At 34.7% G+C, this 23,115-nt stretch overlaps 1 pseudogene; it reads left to right on the plus strand.

Moving 5' to 3' along the window:
* Nucleotides 1–16,101, plus strand: part of LOC104850261 — a 104,607-nt pseudogene extending 88,506 nt beyond the window's left edge.
* The last annotated feature ends 7,014 nt before the right edge of the window (nt 16,102–23,115 follow it).

Raw genomic sequence — 23,115 nt, forward strand, 5'->3', positions numbered from 1 at the left:
ATTTTTTACTTTTTTTTTCTTTTTATTGAGTTTATTGGTACATTCTAGGTATACAATACAGTTACATTCATTATTGGGATCTTGTACCTTTACCTGACAGGTCTTGGTTCTCATTTTTTCCTCTTGTCCCTGCCCTCCCTGGGATGAATCACAATCTTGCTGGACTGTATGGCTTTCGTTGAAAGCACAAGTATTTTTCCCTCCATTGACTCGCTCATTAAAAGAGATAAACTTTCTGGTTGGCCTCTGGTCTTTGGGGCCTCAGAATTTTCTTGTTATGGAGATTGGATGAGTCATAAGAGTAGTAGAGCCATTTTCAGAGTAAGTTCTTGATATTTCCTGGGTTCTAGCTGAACTTGGAAGGCAAGGTCAAAAAATTGTAGCTGTCCTTTTAACCCTATTAACAGTTTTTTTTTTTAAGTTTTGAATTCCAAATATCAGAATTGAACACCCAGACATTTATTATACCAGTTTTTAAGAGGGATCAATATGAATTAATTCTACTAATGTAATTTTCTTTGGATATAGTCAATGTTACATATTATCTATCTTGTATAAAATGGCTTATCATGTCAAAATACTGTTCAGATTGTCTGTTGAAATGCATATACCTGAAGAATTTGACCAGACAACACTTAGTTTTGCAAATAAAATATAAAATAAAACAATTTTTAAAAGCAAAATATTTTAGTGCACTAGTCCTGAATCAAAAATATAACTAATAAATTTTGCTTTGTGTAGAAAGCTATATTCAAGAGTACTTCCTGAAGCTGTTTTTACAATCTGGCTTTAAATGGTTTAAAAAAGGCAAGATAAAAGTACTGAGTAAATTCTCAGCAACAAGCAAAAGAATTTAGATCCTTTTTATCATATAGATACCTCAGGACAAAATTTATGATTGCTATTATTATACTAAGATAATTAGGCTCTCCTTATTGTCATTGCTTGAAAATGATGGCTCTAAGGCAGGAACATAAAAGCATAATCTTTAAAATTTGTTGTAAATAATTTTAATTTTTTATTGAGTTTATTGGTACACTTTAGCTATATGCTATGATCACATTTATCATTGAATATTTGTACCTTCATATAAGGTTTCTTGGTTTCTAAAAGTTCCCATTTCTCTGCCCTCCCTTCAGCCCCTCCATCCCTCCCTGTTCACATAGCTTTGTTTCTGTTTTTCAGTTATTTACATATGTGTGTGCTACTTATTTCATTTAAGCTTGGGGCTCCAAGATAAACCCATTTAGCTATAAATGTCTCTAGTATGCCATTATTTATGGCTAAGTGGTATTCTATTTTACATTAAATGAAATCACATCTTCTTTATCCATTCATCAGTTGATAGGCATTTAGGCTGTTTCCAAGATTTAGCTATTACAAACTGTGTTGCTATAATCATAGGTGTGCATATGTAGCTGTTGCTGTGGTAAGATGTTTTTAATCCTTTTGGGAAGATAGACAGCAGGGTAATAGCTGAGTCAAATGGACTTCTAATCATAAGTTTTTTGAGGAATTTCCAAAGCAATTGCACCAGTATACAATCTCACCAACAATGGAGAAGTGTTCCTTTTTTCCCACAGCTCCACCAATATTTGTCATTGGTTGATTTAATAGCAGTCACTATTTCTTGAGTAAGATGGAAGCTCAGCATTGTTTTCATCTGTATCTCCTGAAGGACAAGTAATGTTGAACATTTTTTCATGTTTATTTGCTGTTTCTACTACTTCATCTGAGAAATGTCCATTCATTTGGATGCATCTTTAAATTGGGAAGGTCTGACTTTTTAAGTTCTTTATGTAATCTAAATAGTATTTCTTCATCTGAGGAGAAGCTGGTAAAGAGATTTTCCCATATTGTGGGTTGTCTCTTCCCTCTAATGGTGGTTTCTGTTGCTGTGCCAAATCTTTTTAATAAAATGAGATCCCAGTTGCTGATTCTTTGTACTAGTTCCTATGTCACTGAGGTTTTGTTCATAAAGTCTTTTCCTATGCCAATGTATTCAAGACTTCTACCTAATTTATCTTCCTGCAAGTTTTCTGTTTCTGTTTTAATATTTAGATCTTTAATACTCTTCAATTTTAGTGTAGTGCATAGGGAAAGTTATGGGTCTAGTTTTAATCTTGGGTAAGTTGAAACAGTTTTTCTCACACCATTTATAAAAGAGGCTATTTTTCTTTAGTTAAAGCGTTTGGCTTCTTTGTCAAATGTGACATGACTAAATATGTCTGGAGTAATTTCTGGTCCTTCTAATCTTTTCCATTCATGCTCAGATCTGTTTTTTTGCCAGTACCATGTTTTTTTTTTTTTAAATCACATTAGCTTTGTAGTATATTTTCAAACCGGGGTGGTGATATCCCCAACTTGTTAATGTTGCTTAGGATTTTCTTTGCTATTTTAGGTCTCTTCTAGTTCCATGTGAAATTTGAGTAGTTTTCTCTAGGTTTGTGAAATCACTTGCTGGAATTTCAATTGGGATTGCATTGACTCTATATAGCAGTTTTGGAATTATGGCAATTTTCACTTTATTGATTCTTCCCACCTAAGAAGAAAGGATGTCTCTCCATTCTCTAATATTCTCTTTAATCTCTTTATGCAGAGTGCTGTAGTTTTCAAAATGGAGGTCCTTTACTTCTTTCCTTTGATTAATTTCAAGATATTTCATTTTTGGGATGCTATTGTGAAAAGAATTCCTTACCCAATTTCTTTCTCAATTAGTCTGTTATATGTGTGCTAGAAGGGTACTAATTTTTTAGTACTATCGAGATACTCTACTGAATTTAATTATTAAGTCTATTAAGTCTTTTGTTAGAGTTTCGCTATCATCTATGTAGACTCTCATCATCTGCAAATAATGACAGTTTAACTTTTTTCCTATCATTATTCTGTTTATTTCTTTTCTATTGTCTAATTGCTATAGCTAATATTTATAGAGCTACATTGAACAGGACTGGCGATAAAGGACCTCTTGTCTTATTCCTGATTTTAGAGTGAAATATTTCAGGCTTTGACCATTTAGTATAATGTTCGCTGTTGGTTTTTCATCAACGTCTTTTATCAGTTTGGAATTAAAACCACGTATTCCAATTTTCTCTAGTTTTTTTTTCTCTCATTAGTGGGTGTTGGTTTTTTAAACACTTTTTATGCATCTACAGATATAATCATATGGTTTGTCTTTGACTCTGTTAATATAGCTTACTATATTTATTTTTTGTATATGTTGAACCATCCTTGCATCCCTGGGATAAATCCCAATTGGTCAGTGTGTATGATCTTCTGGAAGGTCTTCTGTATTCTGTGTGCCAATATCTTATTGAGGATTTTTGCATTTATGTTCACTAGATAAATTGGCCAGTAGTTTGCTTTTTGGTTGGATAATTATCTGCTTTTGGAATCAAGGTGATGCTTGCTTCCAGAAATTAATTTGGGAGTGTTCTTTCCCTTTCCATTTCATTAAAAATTTTGAGAAGTGGTGTCATTAGCTGTTCCCTAAATTTCTTGTAGAATTCAGCGGTGAAGCCATTAGAAGCTGGGATTTTATTAGTTGGTAAGTTTTTCATTGCATTTTTATTTCATTGATTCATATTGCATTGTTCAGAATTTTTATATCTTCTTGGTTCAACTTTGATAATTCATATATATCTAGGAATCTGTCCAATTCTTGTTTTACATAATATTAGAATACAGGTTTTTAAATCAAGTATTAATGATCCTCTGGATTTCTGCAGGATCTGCTTTAATTTCACTCTTTTCTTTTCTAATTGCTTTCATTTGTGCCTTTTCTTTCCTGGTTTTTTTTTTTTTTATATATATAAGGACGGGTAAGGGTTTCTCAATATCTTTTAATCTTTTGGAGAACTAATTTCTCCATTCATTGATTTGTTGCATCATTCTTCTAGTCTCCATCTCATTGATTTCTGCTTTGATCTTTATAGTTTCCTTCCTTGTATGAGCTTTGGGTTTGTCTTATTCTTCTTTTTCTAGAAGCTTGAGGTTAAACATTAGGTAGAGCATTTGAGCATGCTCTCTTTTTCTTAATTCACTGGTATGCATTTCCCTTACATGATTGCTTTCAGTGTGTCCCATAAATTCTGGTATGTTATATTGCCATTATCATTTAATTGTACAAACTTTCTATTTTATTCTTTAATTTCATCTGTGACACATTGGTTGTTCAGGAAGGTGTTGATTTCCATGTTTTTACATAGTTCTTCTAGTTTCTTTTGCTATTGATCTATAATTTTTGCTATAGTCTAATAATATATGGGATGAATTTAATTCCTTTGGATTTACTTAAGCATGTTCTATGAGCTAGCATGTGATGCCCTTTGGAGAACATCTCTTGTGCAGCTGAGAAGAATGTAAATTATGACATTGTGAGGTGGAACACTCTGATGTGGGGTGAACTCTATTAAGTCCATTTGCTCAAGAGTTTTTTTCAGTTCTAGAAATGCATGGTTTACTTTTTTGTCTGTTTCATCTATTTGTGACGGTGAGGTATTGAGGTCCCCCACTACAAATGTACTAGTGGCTATATGCTTTTTGGTTTCCATTAATGTTAATTTTATATAGTTTGGTGCATTGGTATTTTAATGATTGTCATAACTTCCTCTTGGATTTTTTCTTTTTACTAGATGCAGTGAACTTCATTGTCTCAATTATTTATTCTGCACTTGAAATCCACTTTGTCTGCAGGTAGAATACCAATACTGCTTTCTTCTGGGTTCCTGTCACATGGAATATTGTTTTCCATCCATTGACTTTCTGTCTACAATTTTTTTAATTAAGCATGTTTCTGGAGTGCAGCATATTGTTGAATCTTGCTTCTTGATCCATTCTGTCTATATCTTTTTTTTCCCCCCGGTACCAAGGATTGAACTCGGGTCCTTGCACTTGCAAGGGAGGCCTCCAAACCACTGAGCTAAATTCCCAGCCCCTTGTCTATATCTTTTCATTGGTGAATTGAGTACCATGACATTGATGGTTATACCGATATATATTGACATATCCTTGTCATGATATTTTCCTGTTATTGGTTCCCTTTACCTCCCCATTTAATTTTGCTTGGTGGATTTATTCTTTGGGACATCATGGAGATGCAAACCACATTGTCTCTTTCTAGCATACCCTTCACAGTATTTTGCAGTTGAATGCTGATTTGGCATTCTGGAAGTTCCTCAGGTGTTCTTTGTCATAGAAGTATCTTATTTCTCCGTCAATGTGAAAGATAATTTTATAGGATACATCAATCTAGTTTGAAGATTGTTTTCTTTTTGGGCTTGAAATACTTCACTCCAGGCTCTTCTTGACTTGAAAGTTTGTGTTGAGAAGACTGCTGAGACTCTGAAGAGCTTTCTTTTATGTGTGATTTGTTTCTTTTCTCTAATAACTTTTAATATTTTATTCTTTTTTTGGATTTCTGTAATCTTGACTATAGTATGCCTAGGAGTATATTTTTATATAATAATGGCTAGGTGGAATTCTATATGCTCCATTTGTGAGTGCATCAATTATTTTTCCCTGTTTGGAAAGTTTTCTGCAATTACTGCTGTGAATAGTTTATTTATACATTTTGCATTATCTCCTCCTCCTTCATTTATTTCAATCAATCTTAAATTATTCATTTTTCTATCATCTAGTAGCTGCTTGATTTGTCTCTCATGGTCCTTTGCTAATTTTAATAAAATCTTTTTTTCATATACACTAATCACAAACTTTTTTCCTATATGTGAGATCCACATTCACTCATTCTGCTTCATATACATTCAGTTGGAAGTTTAATCTTTTAGATATCTACTTGGATGTGTTTCATATATTTCATTTATTTCCTATGCTGAGCATGACATCAAGTTCTTCATCTCCTCTATTTTTTATCTGTATCTGCTCTAGAGTTACTAATCATTTCTTTTATTGTGGTTACTATCTCTGTAACTATCTGAGATTATTTCTGATTTGAATTTTTCCAAAACTTATTGTATCTGCTTTGTTACTTCTGCTGTTACCACTTCAGGGACTCCAGGTGCTTGGCTTATAGCTCCATCTCATTCCCCCTGGGTTTACCTTTGGTGAGCTGAAAATCTGGGTTTAAAACTTGTTTAAGTGCTTCTTGTTTGTAACTTAAGTGTCTTCTCATTTCTACTTTGTTGTTGTTGATGATTTTAGTTTAATTCCTGGGCTTAGGCTTGTAGTTCCTTATTGTGAGTATGTTTATAGCAAGTATTTATCCTTAGGAATCAACCCTTAGGAAATGACTACTTCTCACAGGGTTCTTTCAGGTGTAGGACCCTCATGGGTCTTGAGTCTGTTGCAAGATCCTACCTTCTCAGTCCACTGGGCATGAGATATTGCTGCCCACTTGGCCCAGGCTCAGTTCCTTGGTACTGGCCTATAATATTTCTAATGACCATCAGGCAATCTCAGCCTTGGCATACCAGGAAGAACAACTGCTTAGAACAATTATGTCACCTTGACTAATGTAATACAATCAGCCTTAACAATAGCAGCTAACACAGCCTAGAAAATGAAAAGCTGTGTTAATTATTATTTTGCCACCTTTAAATGTATGAAATAGATTTGTGGTTATATAAAAAAATACAAAACAAACCAGAAATGCATTTATAATGCATAAGTCCTTACTACAGTGAATTTGCCCTCTGTGGGAAAAATGCAGAAGGAGTTGGAGGAGAATGAGAAATATAAGGAGAAGAAAAGATTAGAAGCAAGGCTAGAGGTCAAAGGCATATCATGCAAACTCTGGGCAATAGGTGAAGATAGGAGGGAAAGAGAGAAGGACGAGATAGAAGCAAGAAGTGAACAAAGCAATAAGATAACTAGAAACTGTGTTCATGCTCCTATAAAAATAGGAAAAACCAAGAAAAAATAAAATAGCACAAAAACAGAAACAAGAAAGGATAAGAATGAAGAAAAAATAGAGAAAAAAATGTCTGTCTCTTCACCAGTAGACCATGTGGGCAGTGTTCAAATCCTAGTTGATTAATCCTTGCAAGCCTGCCATAGTCCACTGAATTTTAGGCTGGTGTCTGGCTACGAAGAGGGTGCTGAGCTCCCTGAACTTTTGTGGGTTTGAGCTCTGCACAGTTGGACTGCAGGCTCAAGCTACCATTCTCCTACAGTGAATCTCAGCTCTGGTCAGAGGTTTTGACCCCAACAATTTAACAATCAGTGCAGTCTGCTGAATCTTTATTCCAGCGTCTTTCTCTTCACTTTCCCAGTGGGTTACATTTCTTGACATCAAATCTTGGAGAGGAACTTTCTCTACTGCTCATCCCTTATCCATCTTCCTAAGCTCAGAATAGTGATCTTTCTGCACTCCACCATTGTCTGGTTCCAGATGCCTCTGATGTGCATGGGATGGATCTCACCATTGCTCTTGCATTTGGGTCACAACCACTTTTCAAATGGGTCTTTAAATATATTGGGTCTATTTTTGAGTTATTTATATATTCTAGATATTATTGATTTGTTTGAAAGATAGCTGGCAAACATTTTCCCCCATTCTGTAGGTTGTCCCTTCACTCTGTTAGTGGTTTAATTTATTGTACAGAAGCTTTTTAATTCAATGTGATAACAATTATAGATTCTTGGTATCATTTCTTGTGCAGCTAGGCTTTTGTTCAGAAGGTCTTTGCCCACACTTGTGTCTTCAAGAGTTTTACATATTTTGTCTGCCAACATATTAGGTTTTTGTGTTCTAATGTTTATATCATTGATCCACCATCATTTTAGTTTAGTACATGTGGAGAGATATGTGTCTAGGTTTACTTTTTGGCATTTTTCCAGCACCCTTTGTTAATGTATTTCCTCCAGCAAAGTATTATTATTATCCTTACTATTAGAAGTAGTGTGATGACCCCTACAGGGAAGGGATTTGGACCCTTTATTCAAAATAACAGATTAATGTGTCTGGAGTTGTTTCGGTGTCTTCTGTTGCACTGATGCATGAGTGTGTATTTTTTCCAATAATGTGCTGTTTTTATCACTGTAGTTTGTATAATAACTTGAAGTCCAGAATTGTGATGACCCCTGCAATTATATGAATTAAAAATAATTCCAATCCAAATACTAACAACATTTCCTACAGAACTAGAGAAGCAATTTTAAAATTCATATAGAACCATAAAAGTGCTAGAATAGCTAAAGCAATTCTAAATCTAGTTGGAAAACCCATGATGAAATATAGGTTAGTTTGAATGAATTTTTTCTCCTTTCATACATATACATATTCTGTTATATATTCATTTCCTTCTGTAAGATTCGTATTGAATAGCAGCTGGTAATCAAATCTCTCCCTTGAAAGTTTGTGTCATCATTTAAAAATAAACAATTAAAAGGAAAGCAGACTTTAATAGCACAGTAAGTTTATTGAAATGTTTTTGCTATGATACTAGAATTTTAATTTTCATCTTGATTTGTACCTTGTGGAGCTCAACTAAGCCTACAAATTCCATTAATTTCAAAAAGAGTTCATACATACATCAGTTTCTCACAGGTGTAGAACAATATCAATCAATCAACAAACCAAAAGAAATATAAAAATTCTGACTCCAAGAGGGACTCTTCAACTTTCTGGAAAGTCTGTTCTTGTTTTCTGCCTCAGAGATTACTGTCATTATTATTTAGTGTTGAATATGTTGAGCTTTCTGTATGTAGAATAAACAGCAAAGAATAGATAGGATAGAAACACATTAGCTAGCATGTTAGTATAGATGTCTGCTAAAACTGTAAAAAATTAATATTTCCTGGCAAAAGATAAATTTGTATAATGGTAACAGACCAATTGTAATTTGTTTTCTCTAAGAAAGGTATCTTTATAAAAATATTTTCACATCTTATTTCATACTGAAAGCATTGAACTGTGTTCATAAATAGCTTTGTACTAGATGGGTAGCTGTGCATTTAAGTAATATTTAGACAACAAAATAATTTATATTGTTAAAATGTTATTGAGAAAAAAGTGCTGTGCAGAATCAAGTACTTTCCTATCTTTTAACCTACATTTTCTACCCACCTCCCCTGGATCTCTTGTCATCAAACATAGCTGAATATTGTTTATACTACATCCCACTTATCTAGATTAGCGTTTTGGCTATATTAAGAGATTCATGGAGAAATGATTGGATTAATGAGTGATACATTCATCCATTCAGCTGTTAGGAATGGGGGTTCAATTGGAGAAAGAGGGTCACTTGCACTGCGCTATTGGAGGTTAAATTTCTCCGTGTTTCTCTTTCCACTTTGCTTTGCTCTACTTGCTAGCCATCATGAAAGGAGGAGATTTCCTCCCCCATGACCTTCTCCCTTGATATTTGTGCTTTAGAGCCAGTCAACAGTAGACTGAAACTTCTGAAATTGCCATTCAAAATTAATCATTTCTTCCTTTAAGTTTCTGGTGCCAGGTATTTTGTCCTAGGAACAGAATAGTTAACCAATATATACTCTACAAATAATTAATTGTAAGCAATAATTGCTGTTCTTGTTCAATTGATAGATTATGATGAGTCAAGTTAGATTGCTAAAAGGAAATTAAAATAATTTAATATGGAATGTATTTGGAAATGAACATTGAAATGTCTTGATAATTATTGGAATGCACATTAAGAAGAAATGAAAAATCAAGGATGAGACCAATGGCATCCAATTGTTACTAAAAGATTAAACAAATTAGTAAATGTAAACTGTATGTTAGAAAAAATATAGCTGTTATTAAAATTTCAAGGAATAGCTTCGCACAGTTACTGTGGCACTGAATATGAACAAGATGAATGTTCTTAAAATAAATACACAAAATATAAAATTGAACACTTTAATGTGTTACCATATGGTTGAAAATTTTTCCTAAATTTTGTTTCTTTTTGAGTAGGAAAAATTTATTGAAAGAAAGATAGCTTCTGGAGGGACAGGGATTTAGCTCAGCGGTTCGGTGGCCTGCCTTGCAAGCGCAAGGACCTGAGTTCAATCCCCGTTAGAAAGGACCTGATCAATCCCCGTTAGAAAAAAAAATAGCTTCTGTCTAAGTGACAAAGAAGTGGGACCAGAAAGTGGGTTACATCTTCACCCAATTTCTCAAAGGTGTTTTATGGGACAAAGCCACAAGGTGAGGTGGGTTCAAGATGGGACAAAACTATACTCAACTAATAAGATGACAGTTACAGTTTCCTTGGTAATACTGATAAAATGAGAAATCATAGGTGGACAAAACTATGAACATCCAATACAATGGGGAAGCAAGTCATGTAGCAAGCATATAAGGAATAAGCAAATATTTTTGGTAGTAAGGGTTAGGTTACGGACCTTTCTTGGAAGATCTTGATTCCCACCCAGGTGATTGATACCTATTTAGAATATCAGTCACTGCTATTCATGCTATGGGAGTGTGGTGATTGTTTCTGAATTGTCCTCCAGGTTGGTTCCTAGAGGGCTGACCCAGTTGAACTGCCTACAAGATACCTAATTAACTTACCTATTTACAATATTACCTCTCTGAAGAAGAAATCCTAACTGCTGTGAGGAGGCAAAGGACAAAGACTGTTCTGGGTACTTCCAGCTGAAGAGGATCTTGGTTGTGATCAGGTGTCACAGTTACCCTACAGAGAGTTTAAAGGCCCTCAATAGGCATGAGGCATTATCATTTTGCCCAGGCATATAGCTTTGAGTCTCTATCCAATAATCTCAGTGGAAGATCTCCAATATGATACTGGGGAAAGAGATGCAACTCCCAAACCTGCTAGATATCTGAAACTCAATTTCATAGTCTGTAAAATTAAAAAAAACGAATTCTAGGAACAATGGAGATTCAGAGTAGGGAATATTTATTCAGAGAAAGATAGCTTCTGTCTACAAGAGTCAAATAGTCACTGGAAAGTGGAAAAATACACCAATTTTTCCTATTCTAATGGAGATAGTAGGGGATACTAATATCCTGTTGGCAGTTTCTCTCAGAATGTTTAACGACATATAGAAAGTGACACAATTAATTGCAAATTTTCTCCCTACCTCCTTGCAGTGATATATTTAGAAGCAAACCAACCAATGCAAACAACCTCTAGAAATAGAAGAGTGGGGATAAAATTTTGCCCTATAAAGATGAGCTTGTATTACTAAGTCACAAAAGTTTTCAAAATATTTTTGCTAAAGTATATCAAGGGGTTAATTAAGGAAACACAAATGCAACTGGCTATGGAAAGAAGCTAAATATGTATTCTATGGTATAGTAGAATTATTACTGTCATTATTATTGTTATTAACTTTAATGATTTTCTAAATTTGCAATAGACACATCATATGCCATATAATCCTATAAGAAAGATAACTGCCGAATACTGTGGCACACATCTGTAATTCCAATACTAGGGAGGTTGAGGCAAAAGCATACCTGGAAGTTGAAGGTAAACCTGACCTACAGAGGATGACCCTGTCTCAAAACAAAACAAAATTAAATTAAAAAGTCCAAATGGAAATATAACTTTTCCACGAGCATTAACAATTCACATTCAATAGTTAATAGACAATATAATTTCAATGGGTAGAATATATGAGAAGTATGGAAATACACAGCCAAAATAATATATATCACCCTTTTTGGATGGTATAGAAGAATGATGTTTTTGAATTGACCTATTTATCCCCAGGCTTTATCAGTCAGTGTGAATTTGAAAGTAAACATAATAATAAATTATTTCAGAGGTCAAACTCAAAATAAACTACTGTGTTGGAATTTATTATTTATCACAAAAGAAAATGTTGAAATAAAATTTCATGATTGTTCTTATTGTTCACTTTTTTGTTTTTGAAAACATAAGCAGACACTGAATATGTTACAAGATAAAAATGACATCAATAGTGACAATATTCCCACTTTATAAACTAGGTCACTGAAGTAGAGACTTTTACTAACCTTAACAAAATAAAATCATTTATAAATAATATACCTGGATTTGAAGCTGTATAATATACCATTGGTAGCTATATTTTAAAAAGTCTATTGCATTGCTTTCCTAGAGTATGGTTTCAAAGTGATAAACACTAATACAACTATTATTTTCCTGTAGCTTATTATCCTATAGAACAAATGTGACTTTTGTTGGCAAGTCTAACATCACTCCTTTAATTCTTGCTTTTAAAATCTTTGTCAGTTTTGAATTTCATCACTATTGTCACCAGTACTGATACTTGTCATAGTTCATGCATCATTATTCTAATTATTGCTGTAAGAACAAATCACTTAGGTGTTTTGATATTTTTGTCACCTGTTCTCTTGTCCTCACTGGATTTCATCTCCCAATCATTAGGTGATATTTTTCTAAGCTTCACAGTAGCAATATTATCAATTTTTGCTTGAAAAGTATTTCACCATCAAGAATAACTTGGAAACACTGAGTTAAAAAAGTGTTCCTGGATATGTTTACAAAATTAACTATTGGTTCCTCTAACAAAACTAGCATTAAATTTGAGTGTACAGGATGGTAAAATCATGCTTAGTGTTACTCAAATCTTTTTTATTTTTTTCAGCTTTAATTGAGTTTATTAGTACATTTTAGGGATACAGTACAGTTACAATCGTTGGGATCTTGTACCTCTACATGACAATTCTTGATTCTCATTTTTTCCCCTTACCTCTGCCCTCCCTTTTGAACTGTGTACCAATTTTTCTCCGAGCAAACAACATTTTAATTAATAGTGAAAAAACATTACTGAAAATACTGCTCTACCTTTATAACTGTTATTCTTAGGTTTAACTTGTACATTTAACTATCTGGGCCAAAGAAAACATGTCTAAAATCCAGATGTTCCCACAGTTCATACATTAGCAATCCCTATTTTCAGTTAATGCAGACTCTTACAATTAAGCAGCTGCCTACTATTTTCATGACATCATGTGGCTACTGGGACTGCACCTATTCTAGGCCCTCCAAGGGAGCCTCTTATTTTATAGGCCCTGAGAAAATGTACTGGACTATGTTTGTAAAGGCTAGCCAAGAGAACATTTGAAAATATCCTGTAATACCCTGATATGTATAGCTAATTGTTAACCATTAACAAAGATTTCAAACAAGGAAGTTTTTTGGTTGTTGTTTGCTGGAGACTGAGTGTGCTTTCTAATACAAAGTATCAGGAACTTTTGGAAGCGCCAGAATTTTCAAGATTAGCATGGAGGTTAGTACCTGCAATAACCCATTAAATCTGTATAACAATTTTGGAAGCATGGCCATTTTCACTATATTTGTTCTTTCTACCAAAGAACTAGGAATATCTTTCCATTTTCTCATATCCTCTGTGATCTCCTGTTTCAGAGTAATGTAGAGGTATTTTGCTTCCTACATTAGATTGATTCCTTGGTATTTAATTTTCGAATGCTGTTCTGAAAGGTGTTGTTTCCCCAATTTCTCTCTCTATGAGTTTGTTATTCATGTATAGGAATGCTATTGATTTTTGAGTGGTGTCTTTCCCTAAGAGTGGGAAAATTTTGTAGCCAGTTGCCCCTCAGACAAAGAACTAATAACTAGAGCATGAAAAGAACTGAAAAAAATCAGACCATCCCCAAATTTAAGGACCCAACTAAAAAATTGGCATTTGAAATGAATAGACACTTCTCAGATGAAGAAGTACAAATGGGAAATAAAATATAAATAAATGTTCAACATCACCGATATCACCAGTCATTCCTGACACAATTCTCATCAGTATTTTATATATGAGTTTACATTGGAAAATTGGTTCAGATTGACATCTTCACTCTTCTGCTTCTTCTGTAATCTTGCTTTCTGTTAAAAAAGCACCCCTAGAAAGAAGAATCTCAGTACGCTCTCTGTTTTGGAGAAAATGATAACATATGTAAATCAAGAGAGCTAAATGGCAGGGTGGATGGAATTGCAGGTATTATAAAATGTGTACAGATAAGAACTCCATTTTCTCTACATATACCTCTTCTGACAATGGATTAACTTCCATCAGCAAACAAATCAGAGACTTTATAGAGTGGCTTCTGTGCCCTTTGCAGTACTCTAAAGACAGATTTCCCAATATAATGACTTATCATCATAGATCTTGCGTGGATTGCTTATGACAGTACCTAAGGATAGAAATCTCTGAAAGGAGAGTTACTATCAGTTGCCCCAAATGTACTGAGTGGTTAAGCCCCATGACATTTGCTTGATATTAGGTGATGATACCTTGATGGAAAAATATGAAGAATTTATGCTTAAACAGTGGCTTGTTGCAGATCCTGATTGTAGGTGGGGTCCAGCTCCAGACTGTGGATATGCTGGATCACATTTGGATGTAACAGTTGTCCAGAATTAACTTGTGGGTCATAAGGCTGCAGAACAGAGTTCTGCTGTCTCTGTAAGCAGATTTGGCACCCAACCCAGACCCGTGATGCTGCTCTACAGGAGAGAGCCCAGAGCTTATATATGAAAACTATAGGGTCTTCATCCATTCGCTACAGTCAGGAGTCTGGAGCAGCAGCTGATAATATAAAGCCATGACCTCAATGTGCTGCTTATATAACAAAGATGAACGATGGAAGTTGCAAGCTTATGACATGTGGTGTCTATAGTTGTGAATTTTGTTAGATGTGTATAAAAGAAATCTCTGACTTACATTATCTGATTCCATCAGGGTGCACATTCTTGGGAAGTACCTGGAGCTGAAAGAAGAAAGTCTTGTGGCAGTTGGGAACCCCTGTTGGTGCTCCTTTTGGAATTGCCTTAATGGCTGGCATTGCTACCCCTGCAGTGATTATTGGCATTCCTGTATATTTGGGGCAGAAGATTCACAATTGATATAAAGGCAAGAATATTTCAAAGCACAAACAGAGTCTGGCCATAGCAGGTGGTGTAACACTGTCAGTAATCGTATCTCCAGTAGTAGCTGCAGTGACTGTTGGCATTGGTGTCCCTATTATGTTAGCTTATGTCTATGGCATTGTTCCAATTTCTCTGTGCTGAAGTGGATGTTGTGGAGTCTCAGCAGGCAATGGAAAAGGAGTAAGGATTGAATTTGATGATGAAAATGATATAAATGTTGGTGGAACTAACACAGCTGTAGACACATCGGTAGCAGAAGCAAGACACAGCTCTAGCATAGGGGAGGGATGTGTTGGTGGTCTGACTGGCAGTTTGAGTGCAAAGGGAAGCACATGGATGAAAGAGGAGCCATTTGAGACAACCTGAGTGAAACAGCTAACACCTCGGCCCTTGCTGGAGTAAGCACAACTGGGAGTCTGTCAAAAAGTGCCATGGTAAACTGTTTTAACAGGTTGTGCAAGCAGATGTGCAAAAAGAACAGTACAGTCTAAGTGGAGAGTCTGGCACAGTCAGCCTGGGAACAGTTAGTGATAATTCCAGCACCAGAGCAATGTCAGGATCATTTTGAATTCCTATATCCCATTGGACAAAGAAGGAAATGGTTTGGAGGTGCAAGTAGATATTGAATCAAAGCTATCCAAGTTCAGGTACAACAGTGGAAGCAGTAGTGTGGATGATGGCAGGGCCACCTGGAGCCATGCTTTTTCATCCAGTAGCTTGCCCGAAGGTGAATCCAGTGCCAACAAGTGGCCCAAAGAAGCAACAGCAGGAAAAAGAAATCAAAAAGTGGTAAATTGAGGGAAAAAGGTAGCGTGAAGATAAATGAGACCAGAGAAGACACGGATGCACAGTTGTTAGAACAACAAATCATGAACTCAAGTGATTTTGAGGCTCTATATCTCAGTGACAGTATGTCATCGGTAGCAGATTGACACTCTACTCATTTTCTGAATTTAGTTGTTCTGATCTAGAAAGTGTGAAATCTTGCAGTCATGGTTCCAGTGATCATCATGCCCACTTTGCTGCCGTTAATAATATTCCTGAGGTAGAAAATGACCATGTGGACAATGCCTCACATCAGTGTAGCATTTCTCTGCTTAACAAAACTTCTTCATGTTCAGAGATTCCACAGCCAAGTCATATTGTTGAAGAACATGCTAACAGTGGACTAAAACCTAATGTTGATTTGTATTTTGGTGATGTACTAAAAGAAACAAATAAAAACCTCTCACATCAGAAGATAAAATTAAAAGTTGCAATTCAGACTGAAATTTAGGCCCATAAGTGCTGCAAAAATAATTGCCACTGAACAACCTGGTATGGAGCTGGTTGAACTGTGTGTGACTATAAAATTTCAAGTTACCAGAAAATGCCATTATCATAATCATAATGCAGATATATTTTCTGTGTTCAGCAGAGCAGTGTTTCATGTGAATTGTAATTATCAAACTATGAAATGAAGGCTTCAAAAGTGTGTTATTACAAGTGTAATAAATTTTAAGAAGAGCAAAGCATGTTTTGTATGCTTATCACAAAACATTGCTTGATGCACATACCTGTGTATTTAGTTAGAAATTTGGCTTAATTCATAATCAATATAAAATACTAATGCAGTTCTACAGCATTCCTATAAAGAAAACTTGAGGCTTAGGGAAAAGTGGTTAGTGACATTTTATTTAAACCACTAAGGGATGTTTAAAAGAATGCCAAGTTACTCTCAGTATGTGATACTCTCTGTAACATTTCTATTCATAACTGAACTAAAATTTCATATTTTCTTCATATGCAATGTGAATACATACTGCTTAATGAAGCCATTTTTCAACTGTTGGATACTTAGACACATTGAGCAAGATTATGAGAGTTTTTGTGCAACTTTGAAATACCTGGTACTCTATGTATCTTGAATACTGTTCATGCAATTTTAGAAGAAAATGTAAAGGTAGATAAATAAGTGTACTACCAACAGCAAATACGCTATATAAAACTGCAAAATACAATCCCATTTGGTTTTAAGTGTTACCAAAACAAATCACCTTTTACTAAGGGGAAATTTGTATTCTACTGTTTCTTGGTGCCTTTGGAATTGACTGGGTTTTAAGGGTCTGGTCATATAAATATTTCACTCTACTATTATCCATGATGTTCTCTTTAGCCATCTTGAATTATATAGAAAAATACCGGTCATAGATAAATGTGAATGTGATTAATAACAATGCCAAAAAAGCATCAGACTACCAAAAACACACTCAGACTTTAGTGAGAAACTTTACATCACCTCAGTTTTTAACATATTTGTATCTTTTCCAACCATGAAATCAAAACATGGTGCAGAGACTGCACCAAGTACAAAAGGTCTGTGTATGGTTGGCTTTATATCCTTTTGCTTTGTGTATGAAGATATTCACCAACATAAGCAGAAGTTGGCCAAAATACTGCCTGTACTGTTAATTTCCCATATAATTCACTGTTAAAGCAGTTCAACCTCAATGATAACAGTTAAAATGTTCCACTTACGTATTCCTTTAAGTATTACCATTATGGTGCTACCGAGTATTTTCTGTTGAGAAAAAGAAGCATGTCATGGGCTGCAAATCTTCCATCACTTTTCCTCACCAGGCCCATTAATATATTTTTTACAGTAGTGCCAGCTCTTTTATTTGATAATGCTTATTATGGTATTTGTATGTTTGTTTACATTTCAGTTTTGTTCAGTAATGAGTGTTTAACTACATACATGAAATACATGAAAATACTAATGTAAAAAATAAATACTAAAGCATTATTCTGCTCTCTTACTCCTACGTACCTCAACTCTTGATTTCTAATTAAAATGTGAAAGAATATTTTAACACCAATCCCTTTAACCTAATATACTAACTGCTTTTCTGTCTCAGTTAATGCTAACTCCGTCTTTCAAGCTACCCAGGCCTAAGGTATCAAAATTATTGTTGACCTCTTTCTTTATTTTTCTAGTAGAACCTATTAGGTGATCCTGTGAATATATTTTATAATATATGCATAACTAATAATTTCCATCACGTTTATTTTTAAAATTATTGCTATAGCTTCCTAAGTAATCTCACCACTCCCACCTTCACTTCATCTCACTTTATTCTCCACTGACAGCCAGAGTGACCCTTCCGAATCATGAATCAGGTATTCCTAAGCCTAAATTTTGATGCTTTATTAAGGGTTGATGTCATTCTACCCCCCATTGTATAAAACCACCTCCCACTTCTCTATCCTCTCATTTCACGCTATCCCATCTGATCTTGTTTTTAAACATACCAGACTGGTTCTAACTCAGGAGTTTTGCCTCTATTACTAACAATTCAAAGGACTCTCTTTCCATAGATATGTATCATCCTTACTATTTATTTTGCTTTTCTCACTGAGGTCTAACCCTGCCCAACACATCTGCTGAAGTTACTTTTTTTAACCTTGCTATTTTTTTATTCAGTAGTCCTAACCGTTTGGTGTACCATAACCTATGACACTGAGGCAAGATATTTATTTTTGAATGATTAATTGCTTGCAACATTTGTGAGAAAATAATTAAGATTCGAAGATAACTATCATGCACAAAGAGTGTCATGACATCTGGATTTGCACTCAGTAAGGACTTGAGCATGGGGCTTTCTGAATAGTAATTTAGATCTCAACAGGCAGATCAGTGGTCACTTTTTAAGAGGTGAGAATTATAAATTAAAAGTTATTGGGAATGGACACAGGTTTCAGCTGAGCATTGATGTTGATGAGTAATTCAACATGTCATGCTGTGTGCATCCACACAGTCAGACTCAACTTCAGGTGCCAGGAGAACGAACGTGTCCATTTCAGCTGAAACAAAATCTATTAGATTAGATTAATATGGAAAAATTAAGAAAAAAATTGAAAAAGCATGCTTTTAAATAATCACCTGTAATTACAATTGTCTTGTCTAAGTAACCATAATTATCACCTGCAAAGACTTTTGAAATTACTCAGAATCTTTGGATATGAGTAAATCAGTATCTTCAAGATATGACACACATTATATTTGTATCCCTTGCTAGCTAGGTATGTTACTCAGCAATAGAGCACTAGGCTTGTATGCATGAGGCCCTACATTTGATTCCCAACACTGAAAAAATGAAAAATATCTGTGAAATGATCCCAGGGGACTCAGTCCTCTGACCTTTTGTTCATTTCACTTCACCTAACTCATAATCAGTTCAAACTAAGGTATTGGGATCTCCTGGGACTTAAATGAATACACAAGTAGGTTTTTTAATGGGGGAATGTGTGATTTGAGAAATAAATGGCACAGTGTGAAAAGAAGACTCAAGATTTCATGAACTTTGTACATTAAGTACTCTCTTAGTTACTTTTATTTCATGGCTGAGACAAAATACACAACACCCTAAGTTAAAGCGAATATGGTTTACTTAGCGCACAGTTATTGGGGTTTTAATACATATTCAGCTGGCTCCAAGACAGGGTGGCAGAAGGATAACAGTTTATAGTGGTAGAAGAGAGCAGAAAAAACAAGGGAAATTAACAGTGTCTTTCTCCCTTTTTGTTTCATCTAGACTACTGGGAATTAGCGTGGTGCCAAACCAATCATTCACAGTTTAGTCATCACATGCCTTTAACACTAGCATCACTCACTCTAGATTCAGCCACATCACAAAAGCATGAGGCTTTGGAGGAACACCTAAACACTGTCATAATGAGTAACATGAAGGGCAATTTCACTTGGGTCTTTATTATTCTCCATTCTATGTTAATAATAGTGTCTAACAGATGATAGTTGCTCCATAAATATTTATAAATTACATGAAATTAATGTATGGTGATTTATTTTATGTTTTAGGCCTACGTTTCTAAAATTGACTAAATATTTTTCTCACTCTATAGTGGAAATAGTCTAAATTCACATCTATTCTTTCAGAATATTCATTAATATTTACTTATAAAAGCTAAGATTGTTGTGCTACCTCTGAATAAGATCAGTGTCAATAAATGAATGGGGATGTTTGACCAATTTCCTTTGAAGATAATTTGCTGCCCTTTCTGAATAAAATGCTACAATCTATTCATATGATACATTTGTATCCTTCTACTCTATTACTGAAAAGCTCATTTTTTGTATCTCTTGCAGTCACTGAAACTAACCTCTGCTCTGCCTTTTTGTGCTTTTTCAGTGGGAAATATTTAAATTTCCAATTTTTATCTAGTTCCTAAAACTACTCAGTTCACCCACAATGATGCATTCATTTGCAATTAATAATAAAGTGCATTTAATTGATGACCAGACCATTTATATTTTTTATGGCAACTGTTTTTGTGTGGTGTATAATTGCTGCCTAATAATTCTCTACCAACTTAAGAGTAATCTTGATTACACTAGTATAAAGTGGTACAACATCTTAATAAATTTTTGCTTTTGTAGATTTTTGATGAGTTTTTTTCTGAATTTTGTCCCATGCACTTTTACATTGCATGAATAGGATGAGTTACTTCAATAATCTTCCATATTTTCCATGTTTTCTGGGCTCCACAAGATCGAGAATATGTGAAAATCATTTATCTGAAATTCCATTTCTTGAAATCTCCTTCTGTGTGTTTTTTGAAAATTTCAGCTTTATTGTAATTCCACCCAAAGTCCCTTAAATTCTCCACAAGTCCCTTAAAGATGTTATCTGTGTGTTAAGTGAAATAGTCCCTTTGATTACGATACAGTGTCTGTCATTTCTCTTCTGTCCACCCTTGATCTGTTGTTTCAATGACATGTTGCTACTACCATCAAAACTTTTCTCTACTTCCCGAATGCCAAGTCATACTGAAGGTGCAAAAACTGACAGTGGTTCAGCTTAAAAATAAGAATATCAATGCTATAAAATGCAGAACTAAAGCCAGAATCCAAAGTCTTCTCATTTTACTTGATTTTTACTTTTAATTAATTGAGTTTATTGCTACATTTTAGGTGTACAGTACAGTTACATTCATTACTGGGATCTTGTACCTTTACATGACAGGTCTTAGTTCTCATTTTTTCCCCTTGTCCCTGCCCTCCCTTCACACTCTCATCCCCTCCCCATTTACAAATATTTTATATCCATCTTTTCATTTTCTCACATTTTTTATTTTCCCTTTTTCCCTTTCTCCTACCAATCCCACCTTCCCACCACCTTTAGCCCTTTTCATCCCATTTCACATGGCCAATTATCTCATTATGATCTTATGTACTATTATAGCTTTTCACACCAGACAAACTATTCAGTATTTACACATGTGTGACATATTTAATTCACTTAGGAGTATATACTCAGTATGTATCCATTCTCTTATGAATGAATCGAATTTCTCATTCTTTATGGCTGAGTAATATTCCATTTTATAGAAAAAGCACATCTTTATCCAGTTTCCATCTGATTGGCAAATGGGCTGTTTCCAAGTTTTAGCTATTACAAACTGTGCCGCTATAAACATGGGTGCACATATATCACTGTGATATGATTCTTTTAATTCTTTTGGAAAGAAACCCAGCAGAGGGATGGCTGGGTCAAATGGAACCTCTAGTCCCAGTTCTTTGAGTTATCTCCATATTGATTTCCATACTGGTTGTACCAGTTTGCACTCCCACCAAAAATGGAGAAAGATTCCTTTCCCCCCAAAACCCCACCAAAATTTGTTATTGTTTGATTTCTTGATAGCAACCATTCTTTGTGGGATGAGGTGGAATCTCAGGGTTGTTTTCATCTGCATCGCTCAAATGACTTGTGATGTGGAACATTTTTTCATATATTACTTGCTGCTTTTATTTCTTTGTCTGAGAAACGTCTGTTCAATTCAGATGCCCATTTTATAATGGGGTCCTTATATTTGGAGGGGATGATTGTTTTGAGTTCTTTATATATTCTAGATAATAGTCCTTTGTCTGAGGAGCAGCTGGTAAAAATTTTTTTCCCACATTGAAGGTTGTCTCTTAATTCTGTTAATGGTTTCTTTTGCAGTGCAGAAGCTTTTTAATAAGATGAAATCCCACTTGTTGATTCTTTCTGCTAGTTCCCATGCTACTAAGGATTTGTTCATAAAATCTTTTCCTATGCCAATGTCTTCCAGAGTTCTGCCTAACTTATCTTCCATCAAGATTAGTGTTTCTGTTTTAATATTTAAATCTTTCATCCACTTGAGTTTTAATTTAGTGCATATTGAAAGATAAGGGCCCAGTTTTAATCTCTGGCAGGTTGAAATCCAGTTGTTCTAACACAATTCATTGAAGAGGCTATCTTTCCTCCACTGAGGATGGTCAGCTCCTTTGTCAAAGATGAGGTAACTGAGTACATCTGGATTTCTTTTTCTTTCTTCCCATCTGTTCCACTGATCCTTGGATCTGTTTCTTTGCCAGTACCATGCTGTTTTTATTACAGTGGCTTTGTAGTATAGTTTCATGTTGGGAATTGTTATACCCGCTGCCATGTTTCTGTTGCCTAGGATGGCTTTTGCTATTCTAGATCTCTTCTGGTTCCAAATGAATTTTTGGATTCTTTTTTCTAGTTCTGTTAAATATAGTGTTGGAATTTCAATTGGCATTGCATTGAATCTGTATAGCAATTTTCATAGTATGGCCATTTTCACTATGTTTATTCTTCCTACCCGGGAGCAGGGGATATCTTTCCATTTTCTTTTATCCTCTTCATTCCTTTTTTTTCAGATTGCTGTAGTTTTCAGTGTAGAGGTCTTTTGCTTCTTTTCTTAGATTAATTCCTAGATACTTCATTTTTTTTTGGATAATATTGTGAAAGGAATTGTTTCCCTAATTTATCTCTCAGTGAGTCTGTTATTTGTACACAAGAAGGCTATTGCTTTTTGGGTGTTGACCTTGTATCCAGCTACTCTACTGAATCTGTCAATTAAGTCTAGAAGTGTTTTGGTGAAGTTTTTTGGGTCTTCAATGTAGAGTATCATATCATCAGCAAATAATGACAGTTTAACTTCTTCCTTTCCTATCTTTATTGCTTTAATTTCTTTATTTTTCTGTTTGCTGTGGCTGTTTCCAGAACTATATCGAAGAGGAGTAGCGATAGTGGGCATCCTTAACTTGTTCCTGATTTTAAGGTGAAGGTTTTCAGTTTTTGGCCATTTAACATGATATTGGCTATTGGTTTTTCATAGATAGCCTTTATTAAGTTGAGATAGAGACCATCTATTCCAATTTTTTGCACAGTTTTTATCATGAGTGGGTGTTGAGTTTTGTGAAATGCTTTTTCTGCATCTATTGAGAGGATCATGTGGTTTTTGT

The sequence above is a fragment of the Fukomys damarensis genome, unplaced genomic scaffold (assembly GCF_012274545.1).
Source record: "Fukomys damarensis isolate Sample0158 unplaced genomic scaffold, DMR_v1.0_HiC HiC_scaffold_39, whole genome shotgun sequence".
Taxonomy (NCBI): Eukaryota; Metazoa; Chordata; class Mammalia; order Rodentia; family Bathyergidae; genus Fukomys; species Fukomys damarensis.